Source organism: Octopus bimaculoides, chromosome 28 (genome assembly GCF_001194135.2).
Source record: "Octopus bimaculoides isolate UCB-OBI-ISO-001 chromosome 28, ASM119413v2, whole genome shotgun sequence".
NCBI lineage: Eukaryota > Metazoa > Mollusca > Cephalopoda > Octopoda > Octopodidae > Octopus > Octopus bimaculoides.
Genome location: NC_069008.1, coordinates 7226911 through 7232082, shown reverse-complemented (window position 1 = coordinate 7232082; position 5172 = coordinate 7226911). Strand labels below are relative to the sequence as shown.

General features: G+C 35.9%; 1 protein-coding gene across 2 annotated transcripts in view; it reads right to left on the bottom strand.

Moving 5' to 3' along the window:
* Nucleotides 1-5172, bottom strand: part of LOC106878039 (G-protein coupled receptor 52) — a 37885-nt gene that overhangs the window by 24468 nt on the left and 8245 nt on the right. The gene's annotated exons all lie outside the window — the stretch shown is intronic.

Genomic DNA, 5172 nt, shown 5'->3' with positions numbered 1-5172 from the left:
ATAATAGATTACTTTATTTTTTCTGTCTCCGATGAAGGGAAGTACTGGATCTTCCCAGAAACAGCTGTAAGACTCTATCCATAAAATTCTTCAACCTTACCTTTGCTCTCTTTATCCTTTTGTTTTTATATATTTACATATACACACGCTAATACACGACTTATAATACCCAATCCTGTTCATATAACGACTGGGGCAAACTAATCGGTATACAGCACTTACTCGGTATTACCTGTATCCTCCTGGGTTTGGTTAAATCCAATACCCCTCCTCAACCTATATATATATATATATGTTTCTGTGCCTGTGTTTGTCCCCCCATGATCGCTTAGGTGTTTCGCTCATAAGCCCACAGTTCGCCCGGTCTGAGATTCGAACCCGCGATCCCTCGACCGCGAATCTACTGCTCTAACCACTAGGCCATGTGCCCTTACTATAAAAAGAAGTTAGTGATTACAATTTTAATAAGTCGTCCAACAGATGGTAGCAGTCGGCACGCTGTGACATAGCGAACTGACATTGTGATAGTGAACTTCATTTTAAGTATGCTCAGGATATACAGACCAACAGAATCGTATACGTTCGTGGTATAGATTACATTGGCTCCAATTGTTGATTGGTATTAATTTATCGACCCGGAAGAAATGAAAGGAAGGAGAAAAAGACGCATAATATAACCGAAAGCATTGTGTTATCTTTGTATGGCGTCTGTGACTCCACTGCCCAAATAATAATTAACAGCAATTAATAATAGAGATAGAGATAATAATAACAATGGCTTTATATACCATCATATATTTATTAAATAATAATAATAATAATAATAATAATAATAATAATAATAATAATAATAATATTTTTTACTGATTTAGGCACAACGTCAAGGACTTTTTGGGAGGAGGTGGCTAATGGACACCATCGACCCCAATACTTGGATGGTAGTTTATTTTATTGACTCCGGCCGGAAAAAAAAAAGTCGACTTCGGATGGGATTTTAAATAGAATGTAAAGAGCGGGAATAAATACAAATAAGCATTTTGTCCGACGATGACATTAATGATAATAATAATAATAATAATAATGATGATGATAATGATAATGATAATAAGCTGAAAAGGATGGATAGCAGGGTACAGTGGGCTGCAGGTAGCAAGGATGCTACGCGTTCAAGACTCCAGGTGTTCCAACAAAACCTGTGATAAAAGGAAATAATAATAATAACAATAATCTGCTGGGAACAGCTAGGATTTTGAGATTAGTACTTGGATGTTGAATATCTTCCACGATAATTAACAACCAAGTATCAAAGCTTATAATGTGCAGAAAGAGACCCTTTGAGACCTCTGACAGAAGGCTGCTGTCCGCTCCCACAGAATCAACCCGAGTAAACAAGACCGAGCGCTCTGAGAAGTAAAACAACAACAACAACAATAATAATGATAATAATAAGAGCTCTTAGAGAGCGCAAACCTCTACTAAGGCAACACAAACGCCATCTCAACGATTAACCAGAGACGATTTTTAAAATGAGAATATCTGAAATAAACTCGACTGCTCTCACAGACGAGAATACTAAAAATGAATCCGACTGCTCTCAAAGGTTAAGTAAGAAAAAAAAAAAAAACAGGAAAAATAATCCAGAATCCTTGTCCGGATTCCCAAAATCTAATCAGTTCGTGCCAGTCACGAGGTCAAACATCCCTGAAAGTTTCATCCAAATCCATCCAGAGGTTCTTGAGATATCTTGTCCTCGGACAAACAAACAAACAAACACGACCGAAAACAATACCTCCGCCATAGCGAAGGCGGAGGTAATAATCTTTTCTACTGAAGGCCTTTCGTCTGTCTTTATGTTCTGAGTTCAAATTCCACCGAGGTCAACTTTGCCTTTCATCCTTTCGGGGTCGATAAATTAAGTACCAGTTGCGTATTGGGGTCGATCTAATCGATCCTCCCCCCAAAATTTCGGCCCTTGCGCCTAGAGTAGAAAAGAATTGGTCTGTATTCATTGAAACTGAAGTTAGAAAGAAGCAACAAATTTGGAAAGGACCTGGCTGAAGAATTTTACACAGCTGCATGAAAGAACTGCTGCCCAACTTGATGAATGTCTGCAACAAGGACATACCCCTACCTTGATGTCAAATAGACGAACGTTGTTACGTCTAAACGACCCCTTGAAAATATCAAATTTTCGACCTATAACATGGTTAGCACTTATGTGGAAGCTTATGAGCAGCATCTTGGCGGAAAAGTTAGATAATCATCTGGAAAATAACAATTTACTTCCAGTAGAACAGAAAAGATGCAGAAAACAAAGTAGGGTAACTGAAGGCCAGTTATTAGCTAATAAAATAATAGTCAGAAATTGTAGACGCAGATTGACGGCAATGAATGTAGCATGATTGGATTATAGAAAAGCATATGGTATGAAACCGCACTGTTAGATTAGAAAAACAATGTGCATGTTTGGAGTGGCAGAGAATATGGAGAAAATGGTTATTGAAATACTAAATTGATTGGAGGAAAACAAAGACTTGGGAAAGTGAACATCAGACGTAGTATTTTTCAGGGTGATAGCTTATCTACTTGTATAGGACATGCCACCACTCAGTTTGATATTACGAGAAGCCAAAATAGCTTATGATTTGGGGAAAGAGTATAGTCAGATAAATCATCACCTTTTTATAGATGATATAAGGCTTTATGCGAAAAATGAGAACTAACTTAAAGTCTTGTACATACTATTCACATCTTCTCAAATGTTGTAGGTATGGCATTTAGAATTGAAAAGTGCGCTATATTGATAATGAAACTAAGATTTGAAGGAAGCTATAGAATTGAAATACCAAATGGGCAAACAATGAAGGCAATTGAGAAAGGACAGCGGTATAAGTATTTGGGGATACTGGAGGTAGATGAAATAAAACATGAAGGGATAAAGTAAATTAATTATAAGTATGGAGCATACAAGGAAAATGAAAAAATATTATTGTTAAAGTTGAATAAAAAAAATGTTATTGAAGCAATAAATGCAAGCGCAGTACTGGTAGCATATGTAGAGTTAGAATTGTAGATTGGACAAAAAGCGACATACAGAAACTTGACAGAAAAACTAGAAAGCTATTGACTATGCTGACATCCAGAAGCTGATATTAGCAGGTTATACATGAAGAGAGACCGGGGTAGAAGAGTGTGTAGAGATGGAAAGAAAAAGCCTACTAGAATATTTACAGAACATCACAGAAATTACTAAAGGCAGTGAATAAAGAACAGGCGATCAAGTGTGGAACAGGAGAAAACAATAAGAATGAAACTCAAAGAGAGCATGTTAAACAGATTGAAGGGAAGCTTTTGCGCGCTCAGTTTTGGAAAGCCAGTGAGGATGTAAGTGGAATAAAAACGTGGGCTTGGTTAAAAAAACGGGCAATTGAAAAAAAGTAGCTCAAGATCAAGTGTTAAAAACAAACAACTTGAGAAAATATGCGTACGGGGAGATTTCAGCAAAATGTAGAGGTTGATGAAGTAACGGCATACGTTGTAGTAGAATGTTCCAATCTGATTCAAGGAGAATATAAGAAATAAAGGCATCATCAAGTTGTGAAAGTTTTGCACTAGAAGCTTTGTCAGTGGTGCTTTGAAGCTGGAAGTAATAGTCTAATTATCGTGTTAAAACAATGCTTGAGTCGGAGAAATGCACGATTTATGGGATTTTCCTATTTAAACAGGTTAGAAGATAAAGAATAATAAATCAGACATAAAAATACTTGACAAGGAAAAGCAAAGTTGCTTACTGATTGATCCATCATGTCTGTTTGATTCCAGGATTGTGAAGAAAGAAGACGAAAAATTTAAAAAATACAATCCCTTAAAGTTTGGAATATGAAGACTGTAAAGGTTGTGCCTATAATGATTGGTGATTAGGAACTGTGAGTGATGATAGAGATAAAATGCTTGAAGAACATTGGAATAGAGTGTCCTGTAGAACTTCTATAGAAAGTTTGCCTTTTATAGACAGAAAAGATTATCAGAAGGGTTTTGAGCACTTGAAATATTGAAAAGCTTGTGGATATTCTATGGTTACAGATAGTAATACGCTACCCGCATAAAGTCTACAAGGAATAAGACCAAATCTGAGTCAAGTAAGATAATAATAATAAAACAAAAAAACATACAGATGAATACATAACCAAAACATCAGGATTTACGAATATATATAACATACACAAAACGTAACTGCTAGGCACCGTACACATCCGACGTAAAGCACTTTTAATACAGTAAAGATAACAACACTAAAACAAACCACAGGTGCACATATCCAAGGCAAGTAGTAAAAATAAAACTACTGAATAATGATGATGATGATGATGATGATGATGATGATGATGATAATGATAATAATAATAATAATAATAATAATAATAATTCATGTAGGTAATGTTTATTTGAAGAAAAAGAAAAGAGGTGGTCAAATTTTTCAAGTCCAAGAATAATACCAGCCAGGTTTTATATTAAAACTCGATCGGTCTGTTTTGGTATTTCAAGAGGAATAGGTGGTTAAACTTTATAAACAAGAAATACGAGCGGTTAAGTCAGTTTTGACATATGTAAGAAATTCGAACGGCCAGTATTGCATCTGGCAGATATCCAAGTGGTTAATTTTTGTGCCAATATTACGCGCTTCAAATACACGATAAGTTTGACTGATGACTGTTGAAAACATAAGTGGTCAAGTGGTCACTATTGTTTATTGTTTAATTTTGCCGCTTTTTTCTGCGCTTCAAAGACTCGAGGTTTGTCATTTTGTAATCCAGACAGCCATGTGGAGATAATTTTGGACGAAAGACATGTCATCCGTTTTTGCACGACCAGTTGGTTTCTGGATGCTTTTTGCGAAGTCCATTCTGCTGCAAGAACTTGTACCTATATGAACATAACCTATGAACGGTGGATTTCTTTCTCGTTTTTTTTTTTTTTGCGCCAGTCTGCAAAAGTTCAAGGGTTCTACCATTCTTCTATCCAGTAAATTAAGAGAAAAGTGGATTAGCTTTTCATTCTCAAGAGATATCTGAGTAGTCAAAGTGTATACTCTAGAGCAGTAGTTTCTAATGGAAGGTGCCAAATACAGTAGTTGAGGGTTCTGTAAGGTTTTAAGTGTAAATAAACGCAGAT